A 23,479-nucleotide genomic window follows, 5' to 3' on the forward strand; every position below is an offset into this window, starting at 1 on the left:
TTCTTCATAGAAGCACCTATGGTGCTGTGCTTTGCATTGGTGGCTAAAACAGCACTGATAATACACCAATGTTTTGGCTATTGATGAACAGTACTTGCATAGAATCAAGGCTTACTTTCTCTTCCTTATCCCCACAAAAAAGCCAGCAGGCTAGGGGTGGGCAAGGGGGGGGACGACACATAGCTGACCCAGCTGACCCAAACTGACCAAAGGGATATACCATACCATATGACATCGTGCTCAGCAATAAAACCTGAAGGAAAGGAGGAGGAAGGGGGGATGACATTCATGGTTATGGTGTTTGTCTTTCCAAGTAACCACTACACATACTGAGGCCCTGCTTCCCAGGAAGTGGCTGGACATCTGTCTAACAATGGGAAGTAGTGAATAAATTCCTCTTTTTGCTTTACTTGCACATGCAGCTTTTACTTTTCTTGTTAAACTGTCATATCTTCATCCATGAGTCTTTTTAACTTCCTTCATTTTTCTTCTCTCCATCCCATGCCAAGGTGGGGCACAAAGGGTTTGAGATAATAACAGTTGCTGGTCACAGAATTTACTCATCTGTTCTCAACAGCAGTTGAGAATATTATTCAATCTACACCATGCTCTCATTTTTGAAGTACATGTTAAAGATTGGTGTTGGTTTGTGTAGTCTCTTGTGCTCTGCAGTGACTAGAGATGTTTTGCCTAGGAGATTTTTTCAAACACTGGTCTTCAGCTTTATCAGGTATGTGGGCTTGTATTACAGCCAGTACCACCTCATGGAGACAATTAGCAATTATACCTCCTCCTCTGAAAGATTTTATATGGAGGAAATACAGAATGGCATCTTTGCTACCTCCTTCTATGATATTTCCTCCTTCATTACAACAGCTTTTTTGTATCTTGAACATCCTTGGGTAGTTAAGATATACTTATTGGTAGTTCTTGAGCATATTGTTTCAGTTTCGACTAAGGTTAATGAGCAATTTAAGAATATCATTCAGAGATCTGCCCCAAGGCTCGATAGTTATAGGTGGCAGTGTATGTGGGATACTACAGGCAAACACCTAGGAAGGTGGGCACCCCCAGTGTTTTGGAATTTTACCCCTAAACAAGTGCAGAATCCTGAAAAACTAGTAGAATATTTGGAGAAAGTATGCTGTAACCCTGGGAGCTCCAGAGAGACACAGATCATTGCAATGGGCTGGGGCCTGGTCCATGCATACCAAGCCCTGTTCAACAGTATTCAGTACCCCCAAGGGGAAGAGAAGGCCTCTGGATCTGAAGACAAAGTGACAGGTGCTGTGGCTACTCCAACCCAGGTGACAGGTGCTGCAGCTACTCAAACCCCCACAACAGGCACTGCAGCTGAATCAGAGCATCAACCCGTGCCAGTATCAGTTGCCCCCGTACACAAGAAAAAATCCTGGAAGAGAAAGTCAACTCTTTTAGAAAGAGATGATGGAAGAGCAGGCCCATCACAAGGAGAGGAAGAGGAAGAACTCATAAATGAAATGGAAACCGCCTGATCCCTGTCCTTGAGTGAGTTGCGAGATATGTGAAAAGATTTCGGCCGTCATCTAGGTGAGCACATTTTCACCTGGCTGCTCCAATGCTGGGATAACAGGGCCAGTAGCCTGGAATTAGAGGGGAAGGGAGCCAAACACCTGAGATCCATTTCTAGGGAAGGGGGCATTGACAAAGCGATTGGAAAAGGAATACAAGCCCTCAGCCTCTGGAGTTGACTCCGCTCCAGTGTGAAAGGTATCCCTTCAGAGAAGATGTTATATATCGCCCAAGAAAGTGGACGACCATGGAGAAAGATGTCCAGTATCTGAGGGAATTAGCCATGCTTGTGTTGGTTTATGGTGACCTGAACAATGAAGAGTCACCCAAAGATCCAGATGAAGCCCAGTGCACACGACCCATGTGTGGGGTCCCTACCCTGGGACCGGACTAATGTTGGGTGTCTGCTGAAGAGGGGAACGCCATGATGAGGCTGAGGTGAGGGGCGTAATTAGGTGAAGACTTGGTGGTCACCCCTTGCTTAGCCCACAGCCCCAACTCTTCAGGCTCCGATAACATGCCTCTGCCACCAGTCCCTACACTGCTTATCAGCTGCCAGAAAATTAGGCCTAAACTTATGTCAAGAGCCTAGACAGTTTAGAATCATAGAATTATAGAATCATTACGTTTGGAAAAGACCTCTAGGATCATCAAGTCCAACTGTTAACCCAACAATACCATGTCTCCTAAACCATGCCCTGAAGTGCCACGTCTACACATCTTTTAAATACCTCCAGGGATGGAGACTCTACCACCTCTCTGGGCAGCCTGTTCCAGTGCCTGACCACTCTTTCAGTAAAGACATTTTTCCTAATATCCAATCTAAATCTCCCCTGATGCAGCTTGAAGCCGTTTCCTCTTGTTCTATCACTAGTTATTGGGGAGAAGAGACCAACACCCACCTCACTACAACCTCCTTTCAGGTTTCTAACAGAACACTATGGGGAAAGTATTTAAACCAAATCAAGAAGCTGTCACCCACTTGCAACTAAACACTAATCACAAGCAGAACTCGTGGTTGAGGGTTTAGTTGTGTGGCTTCTTTAAATTATAGAAGAATTAATGTTTTCCCTGAACCAGTAGGGTTTCCTGCCTCCTCACCCCTCATCGATCTACGCAAACAGCCCCTGTTCAGCTCCAAGAGTTGTAGCAGGGTGTGCTGCAGCAATTAAGACTCTGGGTACAAAGATATGTGGGGACTAGGGGCTCAACAGCAACTATAAAATTGAAGAAAGGGAGTAACTCGGTGGAGCTGCCTCTCAGCTGGTCTGAGACCCCCACCACCTTCGAACTTGCCGTGGACTACTGGAACACCAAACAGGTCATATTCTCCTTCCTCCAATTTCATGTATCTTGCTCTACCAATTTCTGTCTTATTATGTATTGGGCTTACTATGTAGGTTAAAATAACTTGCTTAAGGACAGTGGAAAATATACTAAAATTGTGGTATATGTTAACCACCTGGCATCTCGACAGTGAAGTGCATTAACAGACAAAATCTGTCTCACTGCAGATGACAATATGGGAACAGTGCATGACACAATGTGGTGGATGTTTGTACGGAGTGCACCATCGTCCCATATAAACTCATTAGCAATAGTGTCCTGGAAAGATGAAGAGGCAGCAATGGTGGGGGATGTGATTGATAAACTCCTCCTTGGTCTCTGCTGTGAAGAAACTGGCCTGGAAGGTTCAGCAACTTAAAGAAGATATGGCCTACTCCCCACCTCTATAGACTAGTGTCTCAGCCATTAGGAGGAATAAGAGTCCATTTGCAGAAGATATACACTACAGAGCACTATGGTTTATCTGCATGACCACGGAGAGGACATGAGGAAGTGGGATGGAAAACCTACGTCGACCCTAGAGGCACAGGGCTGTGACTGCAAGGAAAAACAATCACTCAGAGAGGTTCTTCCAGGAAAGTTGATGCTCCAATTTCCAGTGAGCAAGTCCCCAGACAGAGGAGTAGAAGTGCTGATTTTATTTCTAAGTGTAACAGAGAGACTCTTGATTCACATTTATGGGAAGTGAGCGATGAATACTATGATCAGGACTAGAGGGGCCCTGCCTCCAGCCAGGTGGAGGAAAGGGAGAACCAGGTTTATTGGACTGTGTGGATCCAATGGCCTGGCACGTCCGACCCACAGGAGTATAAGGCTTTAGAGGACACCGGCGCACAGTGGACCTTAATGCCATCAAGCTATATAGGGGAAGAACCCATCAGTATTGCTGAAGTGACAGGGGGATCCCAAGAGCTAACTGTATTGGAGGCCGAAGTGAGCCTCACTGGGAATGAGTGGCAAAAGCACCCCATTGTGACTGGCCCAGAGGCTCCGTGCATCCTTGGCATAGACTGCCTCAGGAGAGGGTATTTCAAGGACCCAAAAGGGTACAGGTGGGCTTTTGGTGTAGCTGCCTTGGAGACGGAGGAAATTAAACAGCTGTCTACCTTGCCCGGTCTCTCAAAGGACCCTTCTGTTGAGGGGTTGCTGAAGATCAAAGAACAACAGGTGCCAATTCTTACCACAGAAGTGCACCGGCAGCAATATCGCACCATCTGAGACTCCCTGATTCCCATCCATGAGCATATTCTTCGGCTGCAGAGCCAGGGATGTGATCAACAAAATAGCAGCCATGTCTCCACCAACTAGCAAAAAGGAAACACAAGCTTTTTTAGGCATTGTGGGGTTTTGGAGAATGCATATTCCAGATTACATTCTGTTCATAAGCCCTCTCTATCAAGTGACCCGGAAGAAGTATGATTTCAAATGGGGTCATGAACAACGACAAGACTTTGAACAGATTAAACGAGAAATAGTTCATGCAGTAGCCCTTGGGCAGGTCCAGGCAGGACAAGATGTAAAGAATGTGCTCTACACGGCAGTCAGGGATAATGGTCCTACTACGAGCCTCTGGCAGAAAGCACATGGGGAGACCCAAGGTCGACCCCTAGGGTTTTGGAGTCGGGCATACAGAGGGTCCGAAGCCCACTATACTCCAACTGAAAAAGAGATATTGGCAGCATATGAAGGGGTCCGAGCTGCTTCAGAAGTGGTTGGTACAGAGGCACAGTTGATCCTGGCACCCCGACTGCCAGCGCTAGGCTGGATGTTCAAAGGAAACATCCCCTCTACACACCATGCAACTGATGCTACGTGGAGTAAATGGGTTGCACTGATCACCCAGCGGGCTCGAGTAGGAAACCCCAGTCACCCAGGAATCTTGGAAGTGATTATGGACTGGCCAGAAAGCAAAGATTTTGGAATATCACCAGAGGAGGAGGTGAGGAGGAGGAGGAGGATGGAGGAGGAGGATGGAGGAGTCCATCAAGGGAGAGATACAACATACAGGTGGGCTCGTGATCGAGGGGTGGACTTGACCATGGACGCTATTGCCCAGATTATCCATGAATATGAAACATGCACTGTACTCAAGCAAGCGAAGCGGGTAAAGCCTCTGTGGTATGGGGGATGATGGCTGAAATATAAATATGGGGAGGCCTGGCAGATTGACTGTATCACACTCCCACAAACCCGCCAAGGCAAGCGCCATGTTACCCTGATAGAATCAACCACTGGCTGGCTGGAAACATATCCTGACCCCCACGTCACTGCCCGGAACACTATCCTGGGTTCGAAAAACAAGTCCTGTGGTGACATGGCACCCCAGAGAGAACTGAGTCAGACAATGGGACTCATTTCCGAAATGACCTAATAGACAGCTGGGCCAAATAGCACGGCACTGAATGGGTGTATCACATTCCCTATTACGCACCAGCCTCTGGGAAAATTGAACGGTACAATGGACTGTTAAAAACTACACTGAGAGCAATGGGGGGTGGAATATTCAAGCACTGGGATACACATTTAGCAAAAGCCACCTGGTTAGTCAACACGAGGGGATCTGCCAAGCGAGCTGGCCCTGCCCAGTCAGAACCCTTACATACTGTGGAAGGGGATGGAGTCCCTGCATGCATGTAAAAAATATTCTGGGGAAGACAGTCTGTGTTATTCCTGCCTCAGGCAAAGGCAAACCCATTCGTGGGATTGCTTTTGCTCGAGGACCTGGGTGCGCTTGGTGGGTGATGTGGGAGGATGGAGGAGTCCGGTGTGTACCTCAAGGGGATTTGATTTTTGGTGAAAACAGCCGATGAACTGAATGGTATGTTGTTAATTGCTTTATAGTGTTGTATGTTTTCACTACTATGGTTGCTATATGCCATATCAATGATATAATGGTGGGAAGCTCCCAAATTAATAAAAAATGAACTTTCATTGAACCAAGAAAAGTGCAGTGGTGATAGAACAAGGACTAACAGTGCAGTGGTGATGGAATGAGGTCTGACTTCAATATGCAACAATCCAACAGCACACACTCCACCTCTCTGAGAGAATCGTACAATAGATGGAACCCAAAATCATGGACTAAATGAACTCAACGGACATTTCATGGACATTTTACAGGGGTGGTCCATAGACTAGGGGAATGATATATGAAATATGCATGTTCTATTAAAGTATGAGAAGGTGGGTAGGGGTTATTGAAATTGTATTGGATAGTATGGGACCTGAGCATGACGTAGATGATATGGAATAAGGGGTGGATACTCTCATGGTTTTAGCTGGGATAGAGTTAATTTTCTTCACTGCACCTGGCCTAGTGCTGTGCTTTGGACTTAGTATGAAAACAATGTTGATAACACACAGATGTTTTGGTTGTTGCTGGGTAGTGCTTGTACTAGTCAAGGACTTTTCTAGCTTCCCATGCTCTGCCAGGTGCACAAGAAGCCGGGAGGGGAGGGGGCACAGTTTAGAGAGCGGATTCAGGCTGGCTAAAGCGATATTCCATATCATGTAACATCATGCTCAGTATGTTAACTGGGAGGAGCTGGCCAGGGGAGGGAATCAGCAATCGCGGCTTGGGGACCAGCAGCGTTGGTCGGCGGGTGGTGAGTGGTTGTATCATTTCTGTTTCTGTTTTTTTCCTTTTTTTCCTTTTCCTTTTTATTATATTATCAGCACTCCAGTTGTGTGAGTCATCTCATCACAGTTCCATGATTGCGACTATATCATAGTTTTCCAGCTGCACAATGGCTTCCAGCTCCTCTTGTTTGTTGCCCATGCTATGTGCATTGGTGTAGATGCACTTCAGTTGGGCTATTGGTCCTGCCACCTTTTTTGGGGGAGAAGCCCTAATTCCTGTGTGACTGTTCTCAGGCGCTTTTGTGGTTTCTAACACATCAACAACCCTCAACCCCTGTGCCTTTGCTGCCACATAGATCTCCATCCCCTACCCCCACTGAGATGGCTAAGGTGCTGCGTGCATTAGTACAGGGACATTTGAAATATGCTCCAGTGTACTCAGCACATTGTGGAGCAGATTGGAGGACCTCACTAGCATGCCATCCCTCAAACACTGGCATGCCACCCCATGGCTTATCCCTAGCGAGCCTGGTTTTATCCCTTTCCCCTTCAAATCCAGTTTAAAGCTCTTTCAGTGAGCCCTACTAACTCTTGCACAAAGAACCTTTTCCCCCTTTGAGATTACTTCCTCTGCTGCATTGCCCCACATGATCATGTGTTTGAGAAAGGGAAAAGAATTTCTGTAAAGGTACATCTGTAAGTGGTCACATGCCCAAGAGATGCTACACTGAAGGACATTTCAAAGGAAAATGCAAATCAAGTGAGTTTGTAGAAGTGAAAGCCGTCCAGGTGGCCCTAGATATTGCTGAACAAGAAAAGTGGCCAGTACTATATCTCTATACTGACTCATGGATGGTGGCAAATGCCCCATGGGGATGGTTACAGCAGTGGAAGAAGACCAACTGGCAGCGCAGAGGTAAACCCATCTGGGCTGCTGTGCTGTAGCAAGACATCACTGCCTGGGTAGAAAACATTGCTTTAAAGGTACATTATGCAAATGCTTACATACCCAAGAGCTTTGCCACCAAAGAACAAACAACAAGCAGGTAGACAAGGCTTCCAGAATTGAAGTGACTCAGATGGACCTGGACTCAGAATGTAAGGGTGAGCTATTCATAGTTTGGTGGGCCCATGACACATCAGGACACCTAGGGAGAGATGCAATATATGGATGGGCTCGTGATTGAGGGGTGGACCTGACAACTGACACCATCACACAGGTTAACAATAAAGGCAAAACACATGCCGTAAACAAGCAAACCAAGCAGGTAAAACCTCTCTGGCATGGAGGATGATGGCTGCGATTTTAATATGGAGAGGCCTGGCTGATTGATTATATCACAGTGCCACGAACATGCCAAGGCAAGCACCACATGCTTACAACGGTGGAGGTGACTACCAGATGGTTGGAAACATACTCTGTAACCCATACCACCACCCAGAACACCATCCTGGGCCTTGAAAAACAAGTTCTGTGGAAACACAGCACCCCAGAAAGAATCAAGTCAGATAAAGGGACTCATTTCCAAAACAACCTCACGAGGAACTCAGCATTGCTTGGGTGTATCCCATCCTGTATCACGCACCAGTCTCCAGGAAGACTGAACAATACAATGGACTCAAAAACTACACTGAGAACAATGGGTACTGAGACATTCAAGCACTGGGATACAAATTTAGCAGAAGCCACTTGGCTGGTTAACACCAGAGGGTCTGCTAATCCACCTGGCCCTGCACAAACAAAACGCCTACATACTGTGGGAGGAGATAAGGTCCCTGTAACATGTATAGGGAACTGGCTGGGAAAGACAGTGTGGGTTACTCCTCCCTTGGGAAAACAGAAACCCATTTGTGGGATTGCTTTTCCTCAAGGACCTGGGTGCACTTGGTGGGTAATGAGGAAGAATGGGGAAATCCAGTATGTACCACAAGGAGTTTTAACCTTGAGGGAAAATAACCCATGATGTCATAGTTATATGTCAAAAATACTGCAGCAGGAGCTACCTGAACCAATGGAAAATGAACCTGGTAAGGAAGCAGCAAAGTGCAGCAGTGATCCAACCTGAACTGGTTTCTGTGTCCAACATCTAACACAACATGCCAACCCATGTGCCAGGTGCTCCGCGCCCTGCAGCGACTTCGCACTGCTGGCAAAGCACAACGCAGCTAGTGACGTGGCTGGGAGACACTGGGTGGGGCTGGTTTATGTGGCAGCTTAGACATGGTTGGGGCTGGGCCAGGCATGGATGCAGGAGTGGCAGCTCCACAGGATGGGATGGATGGAGAACAGCAACAGATCTCAGCAAGCTCCTAGGAACAATGTGAGCGGCACCTCCCAACAGCAACCACATGTGCTCTCTGAGCCTGGAGAGGACTGAAACAGGGCGCAGTAATCCTGCTACATGCCATTTTACTCGTTGTTGCAGGAAAGGAGAAGGGAACAGAACATGACCTGATGAAGTGGCTAATCAAGGTGTGCGGATGGGGCGGGGCAGCGCTGAGTGCCACAGGCAGGTAAGGTTTGCGTGTGATAGGTTTGCATGGGAGTTGTTGGCGGTGAGGTCTGAGGAGTGTGGGAGAGTACTTGGGAGGGTGGTGGGCAGAGCCCCAGCGGCATACAGCAGGGAGCATTGCCTGCTCTGTCCTATCAGGTCTTGGGTCTTAAGAAGACCTTATCTCCTTAAATGTGACCTGGGAGGACAGAGTGGGTAGAAAACCCCGGTGTTTGTGTATGGTTAAATCATAGAATCATAGAATGTCCTGAGTTGGAAAGGACCTACAAGGATCATCAAGTCCAACTCCTGTCCCTGCACAGGACAGCCCCAAATTTACACCATATCTCTAGAGGGCATTGTCCAAGTGCTTCTTGAATATTGTCAGGCTTGGTGCCATGACTACCTCCCTGGGGAGCCTATTCCAGTGCTCCACCACCCTCTGGGTGAAGAACCTTTTCCTAATAGCCAACCTAAACCTCCCCTGGCACATCTTCCTGCAATTCCCTCGTGTCATGGTTTTAGCTGGGATAGAGTTAATTTTCTTCACCGTAACTGGCATGGTGCTGTGCTTTGGACTTAGTATGAAAATAATGTTGATAACACACCGATGTTTTAGTTGTTGCTAGGTAGTGTTTATACTAGTCAAGGACTTTTCTAGCTTCCCTTGCTCTGCCGGGTGCACAGGAAGCTGGGAGGGGAGGGGGCACAGCTAAGAAAGCAGATTCAAACTGGCCAAAGGGATATTCCATATCATGTAACATCATGCCCAGTATGTTAACTGGGAGGGGCTGGCCAGGGGAGGCAGGCAGCAATCGTGGCTCAGGGACCAGCAGCGTCGGTCAGTAGGTAGTGAGCGGTTGTATTGTTTGTGGTTTTGGTTTTTTTTCCTTTTTCCCTTTTCCTTTTTATTATATCATCATTTTTTAAAAATTTTATTTTAATTATTAAGCTGTTCTTATCTCAACCCACAAGTTGTGGTTTTTTTTTGCTTTTGCTCTTCCGATTCTCTCCCCCATCCCACAGGGGTGGGGGTAGTGAGCAAGAGGCTGTGTGGTGTTTAGTTGCCAACTGGGGCTGAACCACAACACCTCGGGTCCTAAATAGTTATTAATTGGTGTGTGCTCTTGGTAAGTAATCTTTGGGAAATGTTAAACTGTGGTTTTTGTTGTCCCAAAGTCAGGGTTCGTTTACCTGGTGTGCAATGAGCCAATTCACACACACAGTCGAGATATGTTTATTGCATGTCTGCGCAGAGATGGGTGCTAGGTGATAATTCCGCAAAGCTAGCACACCTCTTTGTATTATGGAGTTTATATACAGTCATAAAGACAAAAATGTTATATGTTACATTCTGATTGGTTCATTGTGTTACATACTCATCTTAAAGGCATATTACCTTTTTATTTAACCACACATGCTTGCAAGCAAGGAGGTGGGTCAGTTACTTTTAGTCACTTAGGGGTGTGTTTTTTAACATGATAATTGTGTTTAAATGAATATAGGTTACTTTTGGGCAGCTAGTTTCAACAGCTGGTGGGTCAGCAGATGCTTCCCTTATCTTGGTCTTACAATGTTGTTTCTTCAGTGTCATTGTGTTAGCTTTTACTAATTCCTTATCAGTTCTTAGCATTCTTTTGCATTCATCCTTTAATCATCCATCATCAGTTTCACAAACTCTCTGGTTCTGTTAACAAGAGAAGGTGCTCCATTGCTGCCCATCTTTTTGCTATACCATACCTTTGCAGGCATAGGTGATTGTAGTAAACTGGAAGGCATTGGTTCAGCTGAAAAGTAACATTCTTTCCCTCCCTCCCCCTTTGCAGAGCTGTTTTTCAGCTGGAGTAGTTTTCCAGTGTAGTTAACCATGGGATCTGCAAACAGCTGCACCAGAAGAAAATTCAGGAAAAGAAAATTCGGGGAAAGATAGGATTGTGTCTTTTGCTAGCAGTGACAGCTGAAGGTGTTCATCCAGCTAGAGCCTCAGGGTTGGTTTCTTGGCAGCAATAAGGATGGGGGTGGAGAGGTGTAGCCTGTTCCAGAGCTTCAGTCTGTAACCAGAGTGATGGAATTAACCAACGATGGATGTTGCTATACTCCTTGTACAGCCCTATCCAACTGGACATTAAGTCTGGGGACATGGAGTTTACAAATCAGTATATTCACTGATCTGTATTTTAGTCCCTAGGTAATCATTAATGTGAACGAAACAATAGACAATGTGCTTCTGTCAGAAGAGGATGACAAAATGTGGTTTCGTGCAGTGGACTGAGAAAACTGGCCAGGACTGCCAAGATTAAGAGTCAAGTAGGTAAAAGGTAATTCCAGCAGGGGGAGATCGCGACCACCAACTCAGGGACCACCTACCCAAGTAATACCACCTACTCAAAAGAGAACAATGGGAAAGGACAACTGAGCCTGTGCAATAATTTACACGTGAAGCGAGCAAGTTTGTTCCAGTCACCAAAGAGAATAATATTGAATATGTATAGATAAGATGAATATGTATATTTTTGGTCTATATAAATCACATGGGAAAGGTGTGTAAGGTATGCACATTAGGAGGAGCGATCCCCCGTGCATCCGGCGCCACAAATAAAGAATGCCTGCCTTTTACCACTACATTGGTGTTACGAGGTTTATTCCCGATTTCGGTGACAAGTCTTTCATTGCTTCTGGAGCAGATGAAGTTCTGTTCAGTGCTAAATCAGCCAGGATGGCCTAAATTGCCTTTTACATAAAATTTTAATGATTTTAAATTCTTCTGGGTTGGAGCGGACAAGAAGGACTTGTATGGTCTGTGCTGTTAACTCTCAGAACAAGGTAGTGGTGAATTCTTAAATTGCTTAGACAAGATTCATAACTGTCTTTGGATATACTCTTTGTTATAAACTTTATGACATCTTAAGAATTGTTTTTTTCCCCCAGCACGTGCCACTGGGTTCTTTTGTAAGTGTTTGCTTGCTTGGGGTTTGCGGTGGGGTTTGTTTGTTTCTTGGGGTTTTTTTCCACCACAGCATCTTATTGTCTTATCTAGTGCTTGAGTTACCATTAATGGTCGAGGTACTGTGGTGGGTTGACCTTGGCTAGCTGCCAGGTGCCCACCAAGCTGGATCTCAACAGGATGGGGAGAAAATATGATGGAAAAGCTCGTGGGGTGAGATAAGGACAGGAAGGTCACTCACCAATTACTGTCAAGGGCAAAACAGACTCGACTTGGGGAAGATTAATTTAATTTATTGCCAATTTATTGTATATCGTGGTTTAGCCACAGTCAGCAACCAAGCACCACACATCTGCTTGCTCACTCCCCCCGGTGGAACAGGGGAGAGAATCAGAAGAGTAAAAGTAAGGAAACTCCTGGGTTGAGATAAAGACAGTTCAATAGGTAAAACAAAAGCTGTGTGTGGAAGCAAAGCAAAACAAGGCATTCATTCACTACTTCCCATGAGCAGGCAGGTGTTCAGCCATCTCCAGGAAAGCAGGGCTCCATCACATGTAACAGTTACTTGGTATGACAAATGTCATAACTCTGAACATCCCCCCCCCCTTCCTTCTTCTTCCCCCAGCTTTATATACTGAGCATGATGTCATATGGTATGGAATATCCCATTGGTCAGTTTGGGTCAGCTGTCCTGGCTGTGTCCCCTCCCAGTTTCTTGTGCACCTGGCAGAGCATGGGGAGCTGAAAAAGTCCTTGACCAGTGTAAGCGCTACTTAGCAACAACTAAAACATCTCCGCATTATCACCACTGTTTCCAGCACAAATCCAAAACAGAGACCCATACTAGCTACTATGAAGAAAATTAACTCTATCCCAGCCAAAACCAACATATTTTCCACCCCTTATTCTATACCAATTATGTCACATTGAGGTCCCACACTATCCAATACAACCTCATTACCCACCACCCCCTTCCCATCCTTTGATGTAATACACAGATATAATTTATCATTCCCTTAGTCTATGGACCACCCCTGTAAAATGCTTGTAGAGGGTCCACAAATGTCCACAAAATGTCTGCTGACTTCATTTAGTCCATGACTGGGCTCCATCTGTTCTGGTGGTCACTCAGGGCAGGAGAGGTAGTGTGCTGCATGGAGTTACTGGGCACCAAAGCCAGCTCAGGTTGGGTCACTGCTGCACTTGCTCTGCCTCTTGTAAGGCTTGTCCTCCATTGGTTCAGGTGGTTCCTGTTGTATTACTTCCTATAACATGCAACTCAAATCACAGGTTACAACAATTTAAAGGTATATCCATTACAATCTCCACCCCTGGCCCCTTTGGGCGAGGCCATCGGGTTTAACATTGCAATGAACTCCTCCCCTTGTACCTGCTTCGGCTTGGACTTATGCACAGACTGCAGTCCCTTAGGTTCATACCTGCTCCAAGTGGAGCCTTATCTATGAGCCACAGTCTCTCCAGGGGTATACCTGATGTGACATAGAGTTATCCACAGCCACAGTCACCTCGAGGTGCACCTGTTCCAGAGTGGCCTTCTCCATGGCCCACAATTCCTCCAGCATGGCCTTACCTACAGCCACAGTCCCTTCAGAAGTAAACATGTTCCAACATGGCCTTACCCATGGCTGCAATCCCGCCAGGTGTGTACCTGCTCTATTGAGGGCTTAGCCATGGCCACATGCTTTGAGGTGCACCAGCATGACCTCATGCACAGCCACTGATGCTTCAAGGTATACCTGCTGCAGCATGCACTTATCCTTGGGCCACAATTCCCTCAGAGGCATACCTGCTGTGGCAGAGATATAACCAAGGCCACAGATACTTTGATATATACCTGCTCTGGCATGGGCTTATACACAGCCACAGATGCTTTGGGGTGTCCTGCTCCCACATAGACTCATCCACATGTCACAGCCCCTTTGACTCGAGTTCACACTGGAGTTCCAGCCTGTCTAGTACAGCAGGACAGAAACAGCAGCGGGGCCCCGGCCATCTGCCAGCCCAGGCACCTGGCCATTGCTGTTATCACAGAACCACAAAATGGTAGGGGTTGGAAGGGACCTCTGGAGACTGTCTTGTCCAACCCTCCTGCTTGAGCAGATACACCTAGAGCAGGGGGCACAGGACTGCGTCCAGGTGGGTTTTGAATGTCTCCAGGGAAGGGGACTCCACAACCTCTCTGGGCAGCCTGTTCCACTGCTCTGTCACCCTCACAGTAAAGAAGTTTTTTCTCATATTGAGGTGGAACTTCCTGTGTTTCAACTTGTGCCCATTGCCCCTTGTCCTATCAAAATGTTCCCAGGCACAGCAGAGTATGGTTAAAAGCAGTACAGCAGTACAGCAAGCAGCAAAAGCAAAAAGCAGCCACTAAGGAGCACTAGAGTTTAAGGCATACAGTATATATATATATATATACAGTAAGGTAGGCAAGCCACATAGCAAGCACAGAAGTCTGCCGATTAATAGCTAAACAGCAATAACAGCTATAAAATCAATCTAGCACATTCCAATCAAATCTGTCATTATCTCAAACCCTTCATGACCCACGTTGGGCGCCAAACAGGACTGTTGTGGTTTAGCCCCAGTCAGCAACCAAGCACCATGCAGCCGCTCGCTCACTCCCTCCCTCCTGGTGGGATGGGGAGAGAATCGGAAGAGGAAAAGTGAGGCAACTCATGGTTTGAGATAAAGGCAGTTTAATAGGTAAAGGAAAAGCTGCGCGCAGAAGCAAAGCAAAACAAGGAATTAATTCACTACTTCCCATTGGCAGACAGCCATTCAGCCATCTCCAGGAAAGCAGGGCTCCATCACAAGTAATGGTTACTTGGTAGGACAAACACCATAGCTCTGAACATCCCCCACTTTCTGTCTTCCCCCAGCTTTATATACTGAGCATGGCCTCTTCTACCTCCTCCTCCTGAGCAGTGCAGGGGAATGGGGGTTGTGGTCAGTTCATAATGCTTTGTCTCTGCTGCTCCTTCCTCCTAATGCTCTTCCCTTGCTCCAGCTTGGGGTCCCTCCCACAGGACACAGTCCTTCCTAACCTTCTCCAACAGTGGGTCCTTCCCATGAGCTGCAGTTCTTCACAAACTGCTCCAGCATGGGCACTTTCCACAGGGTGTAGTCCTTCAGGAATGGACTGTTCCAGCCTGGGTCCCCCATGGGGTCACAGATCCTGCCAGAAAACCTGCTCCTGCCTGGGCTCCTCTCCATGGGGCCACAGTTCCTGCCAGGAGCCTGCTACATTGTGGGCTTTCCATAGGCTGCAGCTTCCTTCAGGACACATCAACCTGCTGTGGGGTAGGGTCCTCCATGGGCTGCAGGGGGACAACCTGATTCACCATGGTCTTCACCACAGGCTGCAGGGGAATCTCTGCTCTGGCCCCTGGAGCACCTCCTTCCCTGTGGAGTAAGTGAATGTGGCCTCCCATGACAGCACCGGAGATCTCGTCGCCCTTATTGGATGCAAGCCGTGGGATAGAAAAACAACCCACAAAAACACAGAACTGAGGCCTTGATATGCGGGACAGAAGGTCAGGGGCACAGCTGGAGCACTGAAGCAGGAGAGCGCACTTATCTATGCTTATACCATATATGGAGCTAGTGTGATAGAACACATTCAGAGGTGGCGAGAAGGGAAAAATACTAGCTCAGGAGGCAGACTATTTTAAGGCTGATCTTTTGTTAATAAATGACTTCGGCTTTGCTTGTGCATGAATACAGAGTCCGTGTCGTGAATCGCCACACTTCCCCTCCTTCTTCACTGACCTTGGTGTCTGCATAGTTTTCTCTCACATATTCTCACTCTAATCTCCCAGTTGCTGTTGTGCAACGTTTTTGACCCTTTCTTAAATATGTTGTCACAGAGGTGCTACCAACATCACTGATTGGCTCAGCTTTGGCTAGCGGTGGGTCCATCTTGGAGCTGGCTGAAACTGTCTCTGTCCAACATGCAGGCAGCTTTTGGTGTCTTCTCACAGAAGCCACTCCTGCAGACCCCGTCCACTAGCAAAACCTTGCCACATAAATGTAATACAGGAGGTGACTGTGCTTTTCTTCCAGGAACTTCTGTGGTAATTGATATTGGTAGAATTTAGTCTCTCAAAATCCTCACCAAATTGTTAAAATACTGTTTGCAGTATAAAGCATTGAAATCAGTGATGTGGTATGTGTGTTGTTTTGGGTCTTTTTGTTAGCATTAGAACAAACAACGGAGGTTCTCATAATTCTTTTGAAAAAAAAAATATAGGACAGAGAACATAAAAAATTTTATCCATGACTGGTATTTCTTAATGTAATACCTGCTTTCCTTGTTGCTGAATTAAGAGTTTTTACTGTCTCACTGTTTCTGATAGTGGAAAGAAACAACTGAAGATGTACAAGTCCTCAGTGAGGCAACTAGGAAATATGCCCTCTTAGACTCCTGACAAATAGGGGTGAAGAAAAAGTGGTTCAGTGGTTTCAACGGTGGTTCAGTGGGATTTTTTGCCTCAGTCTTTAATAATAATGATAGACCTTGGGCTGACTGGTCTTCTGAGTTGGAGGACCATGACTGCAGGAACAGTGACTTTCCATTTGTGGACACTGAAATTGTAATATCTGCCTAGTAGATGAAAGGAAGGCGGTGGATGTAGTTTTTCTGGATTTTAGTAAGGTTTTTGATGCTGTCCCTCACAGCATCCTTCTGGACAAGTTGTCCAACTGGGAGATGAGCAAGTACACAGTGTGCTGGGCAAAGAACTGGCTGAAGAGCAGGGCTCAAAGAGTTATAGTGAATGGGGCTTGTGAGGGACTGAAAGAGTTAATGTCTGTAATGGTTTTAGCTGGGATAGAGTTAATTTCCTTCAGTGCAGCTGACATAGTGCTGTGCTTTGGACTTACTATGAAAATAATGTTCATAACACACTGATGTTTTAGTTGTTGCTGGGTAGTGCTTGTACTTATGTCGTGGTTTAGCCGGCAGCTCAGCGCCACACAGTCGCTCGCTCACTCCCCCACCGGTAGATGGGGGAGAGAATCAGAAGGGTAACGCTCGTGGGTCGGGATAAGAACAGTTTAATAATTAAAATTAAAAGAAACAACAGAAATGCAATGTAAAGGAGAACAACGAGAGGCGCAAAGCCCCGGGGAGCGGGGAAGGTTGGGGGAAGGGGAACGAACCGCCGAAACAAACCACACACACCACAGCCATCCGCCGACCCGGCACCACCTGCCCCCCTTAATATACTGGTCATGGTGTCACATGGTATGGAATGAACGTGCCATTGGCCAGTCGGGGTCAGCCGCCCCCACCACGGCCCTGCCCCTTCCAGCCCCCCCCACCACGCGGCAGAGCGCGGGAAGCTGGAAAGGTAGCCGACCCCCACAGTGAGGAGAATTAACCCCTTCTCAGCCAAAACCAGCACAAGCAGTCAAGGACTTTTCTAGCTTCCCATGCTCTGCCAGGTGCAGAAGAAGCCGGGAGGGGAGGCGGTACAGCTAAGAGAGCAGATCCAAACTGGCCAAAGGGATATTCCATATCATGTGACATCATGCCCAGTATATTAATTGGGGGGAGCTGGCTGGGTGCAGGCAGCAATCACGGCTCAGGGACCAGCAGTGTCGGTCAGTGGGTGGTGAGTGGTTGCATCACTTGTTGTTTGGGTTTTTTTCCTCCTCCCGAGGTTTCATCTCTTCCTTTCTCTCTCATTATTTTCTTTTTCATTATATTACTATTATTAATATTATTACTGTTTTATTTCAATTATTAAACTGTTCTTATCTCAACCTACGAGCTTTCTTACTTTCACCCTTCTGATTCTCTCCTCCATCCCACACTGGGTTGGGGGAGTGAGTGAGCGAGCAGCTGTGTGGTATTTAGTTACTGACTGGGGCTAAACCACAATGTCTCAAACGTTGTTGTAAAGTGGGATGTAGCAAACTGCAGGCAGGAAACTGATGGACACGGCATGCAGGGTGCGTCAGAGGATGCACAGTCCCAGGTTCTGCTGTGCCTCACACAGCAACTTGCAGAGGTCATACAAAGTTTATTTGAGGAAGGGGCTTATAACTGCCCAAAAGACCCCTCACAACCATCCCTTGCAACCACCCTTAACAATGGCTCCTGCACAGAAGAGCATGAAACAAGAACCATATAAGCTATATAAACTCACAAGTGGCATAACTGAAGACAGGGCTTAGACTATAAAAGACACTACAACAAAAATACTGGTGCACACCCACCATTGGAGGATCGTCACGTCTGTCATCATTGGCACTGGATCCAACGGTGGTGATACCTCCCTCTCTCTTTCTCTCTCTTGCCACCCTCCCCTTCTCCTTTCTTTTCATCTTCTACTTTTACAAATATTCTTAATAAAAACCCCCACTGTCAGCGCTTTTCCATATTTTCAAGTTCGAGTTGCCTTTTCACATTCAAGTTACTTCTGCATTGAAATAAAATGTTTAATTGATTGCCTGGTGTCCTTTCACCTTAATTTAGTCCAAGGGGATCATTAGAACCTTGGTCGCTCTCCCTCCTCCTCTCAGGTTGGGATGCAACAGGGCTACATCTGGCTGGCGACCAGTCACCAGCAGTGTTCCTCAGGGCTCAATTCTAAGGCCAGTTCTGTTCAATATTTTTATCAATGATCTGGATGCAGGAGTTAAATGCACCATTAGTAAGTTTGCTGACAATACTAAGCTGGGAGGTGCTGTTGACTCTCTTGAGGGACAAGAGGCCTTGCAGAGAGATCTGTATAAATGGGAGCATTGGGCAATCATCAATGGCATGAAATTTACCGAGAACAAATGCTGGATTCTGCACCTGGGATGGAGTAATACTGGACACAAGCATAGACTGGGAGAAGAGTGGCTGGAGAGCAGCACTGCAGAAAGGAATCTGGGGGTGCTGGTTGACAGTAGGCTCAACATGAGTCAGCAGTGTACCCTGGCAGCCAAGAGGACAAACAACATTGTGGGGTCCATCAAACACAGTATAACCAGCCAGTCAAAAGAGGTGATTATCCTGCTGTACTTAGCAATGGTGAGGCCCCATGATTTAAAAAGGATGTTAAGGTACTTGAATGCATCCAGAGGAGGGCAACAAAGCTGGTGAAAGGGCTGGAAAGCATGTCCTATGAGGAGCAGCTGAGGACTCTGGGTTTGTCTAGTTTGGAGAAAGGGAGACTGAGGAGAGACCTCATTGCTCTCTACAGCTTCCTGTAGGAGGGGAAGTGGAGAAGGAGGTGCTGATCTCTTCTCCCTGGTATCCAGTGACAGGACACATGGGAATAGTTCAAAGCTGCATTAGGGGAGGTTCAGACCAGAGTTTAGAAAACATTTCTTTACTGAGAGGGTAGTGAAACACTGGAACAAGCTTCCTAGAGAGTTGGTTGATGCTCCATGCCTATTGGTGTTTAAAATGCATTTGGACAATGCCCTTAAGATGCTTTACGTTTTGGTCAGCCCTGAAGTGGTCAGGCAGTTGGACTGGATGATCGTTGTAGGTCCCTTCCAACTGAACTATCCTACCATAAAACAAACTATGAAACTATGGGTTATTGGCCTTGGAGTATAAGTATTGGGAAGTTAGAATCATAGAACGTCCTGAGTTGAAAGGGACCCACAAGGATCATCAAGTCCAACTCCTGTCCCTGCACAGCACAGCCCCAAATTCACACCATACCTCTGAGGGCATTGTCCAAATGCTTCCTGAATGTCCTCAGGCTTGGCACCATGACTACCTCCCTGGGGAGCCTGTTCCAGTGCTCCACCACCCTCTGGGTGAAGAAACTTTTCCTAATATCCAACCTAACCCTCCGCTGGCACATCTTCCTGCCATTCCCTCAGGTCCTATCATTGGTCACCCAGAGAGAAGAGATCAGCGCCTGCCTCTCCTCCTCCCCTTGTGAGGAAGCTGTAGACTGCGATGAGGTCTCCCCTCAGTCTCCTCTTCTCCAGGCTGAATAAACCAAGTGACATTAGCCACTCCTCATATGGCTTCCCCTCTTGTTGCTGTACGCTTCTGTGGGAGAACTTATCTTGGGCCGCATATCTCCGGGACACAGGGCTCTACCCACCCTGGGGACAGTGATGCACAGACATCAATATGATGGATACAAAAGGTCCGTTTATTTAACTGCGTCACACGCTTATATAGCTCTTGCGCTTCCTGTTCCTGCCACTCCTATGGGGAGGAGTCTATCTTTCCGTCACATCCCGTGATCTTCCGGTCACTGATCCCTGTCTATTTCCCTACATCTCCCCCTCCCCATGCTGCTAAAAGTTCTACAAAGCTACTTGCGGAAGCGGACACATATTGCGGTCAGGTCTATATTCATGTAACTCTTGCAGGCGCTCTCTGATTTGTCTTATAACACAGCATAACAATGGCAGCCCACAAGTAACCATGGCTACTACACACAACAAGATCCCCCCAATTATTACTATCCAATCCCAGTTCATATCTCTCTTTTGTCGCCCTTTCCCAGTGTCGCTCTCGTTGCAATATTGCTTGCGATCTTGTCAAGGAGCTCATTTCTTTTCCCAATGGTACGGCTAGCATGAGGATCCATGTCAGCAGACCCTGCAAAGAGACAACTCAGAGAGGGATTATTCATTGTACATCCTTGCACAGTTCTGCTTTCACACACTTTGCAGGCACCCATTCTATGCGCCCTTCGTTCTCAACCGTGGCGTAGCCCCTCCCCAGGCATCTCAGTTTCCATCCTCTCTCCCATTGCTCACTGCCTGGGAACCTTACTCGTACCTGCGGATAGCGCTCGCCAGCTTGAGCTTTGCCAAAGTGCTTCTCCACTGCTGTAACTTGCTCCTGCCCGCGTATAAAATGATTAAGCGAATATCGCGCACGCATTAAAATAGTTTGCTGAGCTGCTACGGGTATAGCTCCCTTATACCCCTACCCCTCCCCAAGCTGTGTTATATTTTGCTTTCAAGGTGCGATGAGCGCGTTCAACTATTGCCTGCCCCATGCTATTGTAAGCAATGCTGTGTTTTAATACAATATTCCAAGCTTTACACCATTCCTCGGTACTTCGAGCCCGAAAGCATGGTCCATTGTCTGTTTTTATTTTGGTGGGCTTTCCAAGCCACGCCATCACCATGGTCCAATGCGCAGCCAACTACGTTGCGGTCTGCTTCCAATGTTGAGTAGCCATGATGACTCCACTTTATGTATCAATTGTAATTGCCAGGTGCCTTCCGGGGGCCAACTGTGGACATTCAGTAAAGTCAGTCTGCCAGATAGCATTTGCTTCCAGTCCTCGAGGGTTGACTCCTGCCTCCCACAATGGCGAGTGCTGACAGTAAGGACAGGTGGCTACTACTTCTCTTGCTGCTCTTATTGAGATACCACACTCCTTTGCCAAGGCTTTAGCACCCAGGTGCAGTTGCTCATGCAGTTTCTTTGCCTCCATCAATGTCCAGACTCCCGCGGCTGCCTCATCAGCCATGCGATTCCCCTCAATCAGTGGTCCAGGCCCCGTCTGATGACTGCGAATGTGAATTACTGTCACAGTTGCACCTTGCTGCGATAAAGCAACCTCTAGCATCAAGGCAATTTCTGTGTGTGGTACACCCTCTCGTTTCATGGATGTGACTAATTTATACACGTATAAAGAGTCTGTGTACACATTTATATGCCGATCTCTATCCTTTCGCAGGGCCATCTCTAGCGCTTTCGCTTCTAGCCACTGCACACTTTTACCCTGCTCCTCATACGTCTGGTGCATCCAACTATTCTCGTCTTTCCACACTACCGCCTCTCTGTTCGTCTTTGAGGAAGCGTCTGTGAAATATGTTGGTCCTGGGTGAGGGGTATCCAAAACTCTACAATATACACTTAAATCCACCACTTTGGCTGTCTCGGCCCACCTCTGTACCGTGCCTGTGATGATTTTTCCTGGGTATGAGTATACCGCCAATTGTATATCCTCTTCACTCTCTACCCCCTTCCGCCATTTCTCCCCATTCCACGGCACTGTCAGCTTATCTGGCTCCTTCCCAAAGATTCCCTTGCTTTCCCATTGCAGACGTCAAATCATTCCCCCGGCTATCTTGACTTTTGTGGAGAATGCATCCTTGGGAACCTTCTGATATACCCATCGCAGTGGTTTTTCTTCCCCAGCCCGTATTTGATATAGTAATCCTGATCCTCCACCGGCGGTTAGAATCCAACCTGCGATTAATTCATCTTGAGGGTCCCACGGCCATACTCCTTCCTTTTGCATTCGACGTTCTATCATCTGCAACTGCTGGACTGCCTTGGCGTCTAAACTCCTGGGCTCTCATGGGTCGGTCCCTTTCAGCAACGCATAGAAAGGTTGCATCTCCTCACCGGTGACGCGCACAAACGTCCGCAACCACTGCAGTGCTCCTACCAGCTTCTTTACATCGTGTAAATTTTTAACCTTAGGTGTAAGTTTAATAGGCTGAGCTTGTATGCAATCCCCTTGTATTCTAGCACCCAGAAATCCACACACTGGTCCTCGTTGTACCTTTGCCTCAGCTACCTTGAGGCCCTGTCCCTCAAGGCCCCTCTGGGTGTCTGAAAAGACTTGTTCACATAACCCCTCGGTGGGCGCAGCTATGAGGACGTCATCCATGTAGTGGATCATGTAGATTCTCTCCTGATACTGTTGCCTTGCTGCAATGCAGAAGCCACATACCTCTGGCAGACCGCTGGGGAGTTTTTCATCCCCTGCGGAAGTACTGTCCACTGCCATCTACTATCTGATTCTGCGCGGTTCACCGCAGGCAGAGTAAAGGCAAATCTCTTTCTATCATCTGGATGTAGTGGAATACTGAAGAAGCAGTCTTTGATATCTAAAACAGTGACTTGCCATCCTTTTGGGACAGCACTCAGATCTGGTAGGCCGGGTTGGAGAGGCCCCATGTCCTCCATTTGCTGATTCCCTGCCCTAAGGTCATGCAGCATCCTCCATTGGTTTTTATCTTTCTTTTTTATAGCAAATATAGGGGTGTTCCAGGGGCTCATCGAGGGCTCTAGGTGCCCTGCTTCGTGCTCTCGTTTTACTATAGCTCTTACAGCCTCTATTTTCTCTGTTGTCAGGGGCCACTGCTCCACCCAGACGGGCTGTTCGGTTTTCCACACCAACTTGTGCTGACGAAGCCTCTCTGAGGCAGTGGCCCCTATGCTAAATTTTTCAACCCGATCCCCATCTGGGCAAGGGTGTCCCGCCCCAACAAGGGGCTTGCTACCCCATCTGCTACTAGTATGGTCACTACGGCCGTGAGGAGCTTCCCTGCCTCCTCGTCCATGACTTCGAGTTTCACAGGGCAAGTACTAGTCCTCATCTGTTGTTCTCCTCCTACCCCTATTATACGTTTTCCCATGGCGAGGGGCCAAGTTGGTGGCCACCGTTCGAGTGGCATCACTGTGACATCCGCCCCGGTATCCACTAACATTCCGAGGTATATCCGTGCCGGACAACTCGGCTCCTGTGGGGTAATCATCACCGCCGCCATGGGTCTCTTGTCACAACTTACGACCAAGGCCATGCGGGGGGCCGTAACCTGCAAATCT

General features: G+C 47.3%; 1 long non-coding RNA gene across 1 annotated transcript in view; it reads right to left on the reverse strand.

Annotated features, from left to right (window-relative positions):
• The window catches only part of LOC142049655 (uncharacterized), a 923,484-nt gene extending 909,533 nt beyond the window's left edge, over positions 1-13,951 (reverse strand). The window contains exon 1 of the long non-coding RNA XR_012657814.1: positions 13,769-13,951. This is a non-coding gene — a long non-coding RNA (uncharacterized LOC142049655). The remainder of the gene's footprint in view (positions 1-13,768) is intronic.
• Positions 13,952-23,479: the final 9,528 nt, after the last annotated feature.

Source organism: Phalacrocorax aristotelis, chromosome W, assembly GCF_949628215.1.
Source record: "Phalacrocorax aristotelis chromosome W, bGulAri2.1, whole genome shotgun sequence".
In the NCBI taxonomy this organism is placed as follows: domain Eukaryota; kingdom Metazoa; phylum Chordata; class Aves; order Suliformes; family Phalacrocoracidae; genus Phalacrocorax; species Phalacrocorax aristotelis.